Here is a 3148-nt window from a genome sequence, read left to right as displayed (position 1 = left end):
CATTCACCACTAACATTTAAAATGAAATGATTAACAGCATCCTCCCCCTTATAACTCTTTATACACACTATTTCTCCTTTGCGATCAAATATAATATAACAATAGGCAATGGCTTTATGACGAGACTCAATTTTACCTGCCGGGAGAGTGGTGTCTAATGCACATTCGAAATCAAATACACCGATATATTCGTTGGAATGTGTATGACTAAAATTTTCAAAGTGTACTGTTGTTCCTTCCGGGAGGAATACGAGAACCTGATTGATTTTACATCCATCTTCGTGGATATCTAACTCTTCCTGTGTATTCAACTTCATCAAACAACTATGACAGTGCTTCTTTTCACCTTTTTCTGACATTATCGTTCTAACATACCTGTCAAAATCTTTGATTAAAACCAAATGTCTTTCATTCAACAATAACGCGCACATAATGTCCTTATATTTCTTATTCCCCTTACGACACATAGCCATAAATGTCCTATCTTGATCCTTTCTTAATTGATAAACATATAATGACACTTTATTTTCCTTCTCTAATATACCTAACTTATCACGCGTAATGGGGAAATCATCTATAGAAGATTTTGCATGATTAAGACAACCTCTCTTAGTATTAACTGCTCTGCGAATATCACGCCATGACATGTTCTTTTTATGACATTGATAGGCGGCAAAAGCACGCAGTACACATAACCCATCATTAATCTCTGGATTAAATACATATTGGTTCCCTCGCAGTTTCTCGGGATATGCCACATATGACCCCACTTGCACTCTGAATTCTACTTTAACATATTCGATACTGAAAGATTCGATTTGATCTATGATCCAGCCAGATCCTTCCTGATCTTGCAACTCTGACTCGTATCTTTCTAATATTGTTCCCACCCATCGATCAAATACTTCAGAGATTTCCTCTTCACTTACTAACTCAAACGCTAAATTTATCACAAATTGTCCATTTTGATCATCACCCGATATGTTTTGACGTAATGTCCTTATAACTATAATTGGGTGGATTCTGAGCGACATTGCTAGAGGCGATCTATCATACATATCTCGCATCTGTTCTATAAAATAATCCCTATAAACATGTAAATACATTCTTAACTCTCTGTTATAAGTTGAAGGAACACTATATTTCCTCACTGTATGTCTACCTCTAAAATTCTGGATATATGTAATAACTTCTGGGCTCTCATCTTCACTATTATGCGTGTCAGACACGTCATGCGAGGTAGTTGCTCTCTCATCATCATTAATGGGGGCAGAAGTACCCGCACCTCCGCATTGTGAGGTACCAACACTAGCACTCTCACCACCAAGCTATGCAACATTCATAACACTACCAGGTGTATTTCCTGCAGAGGAAAAAAGCACATCCAATTCATAACCCAAAAAATATTAAGATTTCAATGAACAGAGGAAAAAAAAAAAGCACATCCAATTCATAACCCAAAAAAATATTAAGATTTCAATGAACAGAGGAAAATCTTTCACCCTTCATAATTTTTTACATAATACGTTTTAAGATTTCAATGAACAGAGGAAAAAAAAAAGCACATCCAATTCATAACCCAAAATATTAAGATTTCAATGAATAGAACAAAAAAATCTTTTCTCGAGTGACTAGCACAACAAAAGATCACAAATTGGTTACATACCTGTTTCTATAGCCTTCTTCCATAAAGCATCTACACGTGCCCACTCATTATCCAATTGCAATAACCTTTCATTGCGTTGTACACCGCCTTTCTCGATTACCAACGAACGCTGCTTTCTAATCGATAATCTTCTCTTCACCAATGCTTCCAAGTATTTCGAATATATGCTATCCCCTGTTAAGAATTTCACTTATTAACGCACTATCCCAGTAAACATTTCACTCGTATGCTTCAACAAAAATTAAACATGTAAAAAAAAAAAACAAGAATTTTCTAACAATCTCCTCTTCACCAATTCACTTATTTAACCCATTAAAAATTTCACTTATTAACGCACTAACCCAAATTTCACTCGTATGCTTCAACAAAAATTAACCCAAATTTCACTCGTATGCTTCAACAAAAATTAACCCAAATTTCACTCGTATGCTTCAACAAAAATTAAACATGTAAAAAACAAGAATTTTCTAAGTACAACTTACCTTTCTCCATGTTGTGCGGTTCAGCGTTGGAAGATGAGGTCCTTTAACTTAATGAGAGGAATACTGTGGGGGGAAGATGAGGTCAGTCACGGATGATGGATGGAAGCACTGTCCTCGCTCTGAGTGTCTCATTGAGCTTATATAGGCCGCCCCCTCCTCCCGACACCACGGTATAATGCGGTTCACACCTAAGGTAGATTTAAGATAATCATGAACACCTGGGTCAACACAGGTCAGACAGACAGCATGTTGTGCGGTTCAGCGTTGGAAGATGAGGTCCTTTAACTTAATGAGAGGAAACTTTTAGTTCATTTTAAAATAATATGGGGAAGATGAGCTCAGTCACGGATGGAAGCACTGTCCTCACTCTGAGAGACTCATTGTGGGTCACCCCAACACATGGTGTAATGCGGTTCACACCTAAGGTAGATTAAAGATAATCATCGCCTTACCGAACACCTGGGTCAACTCAGGACAGACAGGCGCCATGTAATGCGGTTCACACCCAAGGTAGAACATAACACCTGCGTCAACTCAGGACAGACAGGCGCCATGAAATGCGGGTAACATCCAAGATAGAATATAATACCAGTATATCCTTACTGAAACACCTATGTCAATCGTCACCCTAAAGCAACTAATTTTGGTGAGGCAATCCTGCTCCATATTAACTGTGCCCCCTTATTGAACTAAAAGTATTATATATCTTGAAAACCCATTAAGACTTACAGTGTACAAGACGCCTCTCTATGGTAAACACCCTTTTTAGTTCATTCAACTTAAAGAGAGGAAGCTTTTAGATCATTTTAAAATAATAAGGGGAAGATGTTGAACTTGTCAACATACACATCTGATGACGTTGATATATTTCGTTATCCATCAAGGATTATCATTGCCGGTTATTCGAATAGTGGCAAATCTTATTTCACATCAAAATTAATAAAGTTATACCACGAGAAATTTCATAACATTATAATATGTGGGGTGACATCACATCCCT

General features: G+C 37.1%; 1 long non-coding RNA gene across 1 annotated transcript; it reads right to left on the bottom strand.

Annotated features, from left to right (window-relative positions):
* Positions 1–1345: 1345 nt before the first annotated feature.
* Positions 1346–2532, bottom strand: LOC138851634 (uncharacterized). Its single transcript, XR_011391318.1, has 3 exons — positions 2149–2532; positions 1667–1840; positions 1346–1363 (listed from the first exon to the last, which is right to left on the bottom strand). It is a non-coding gene; the product is annotated as an uncharacterized lncRNA (long non-coding RNA).
* Positions 2533–3148: the final 616 nt, after the last annotated feature.

This window comes from Cherax quadricarinatus, unplaced genomic scaffold, assembly GCF_038502225.1.
Source record: "Cherax quadricarinatus isolate ZL_2023a unplaced genomic scaffold, ASM3850222v1 Contig1319, whole genome shotgun sequence".
In the NCBI taxonomy this organism is placed as follows: Eukaryota; Metazoa; Arthropoda; class Malacostraca; order Decapoda; family Parastacidae; genus Cherax; species Cherax quadricarinatus.
The sequence above is the reverse complement of the archived record's forward strand: the minus strand, read 5'-3'. Positions and strand labels throughout refer to the sequence as shown.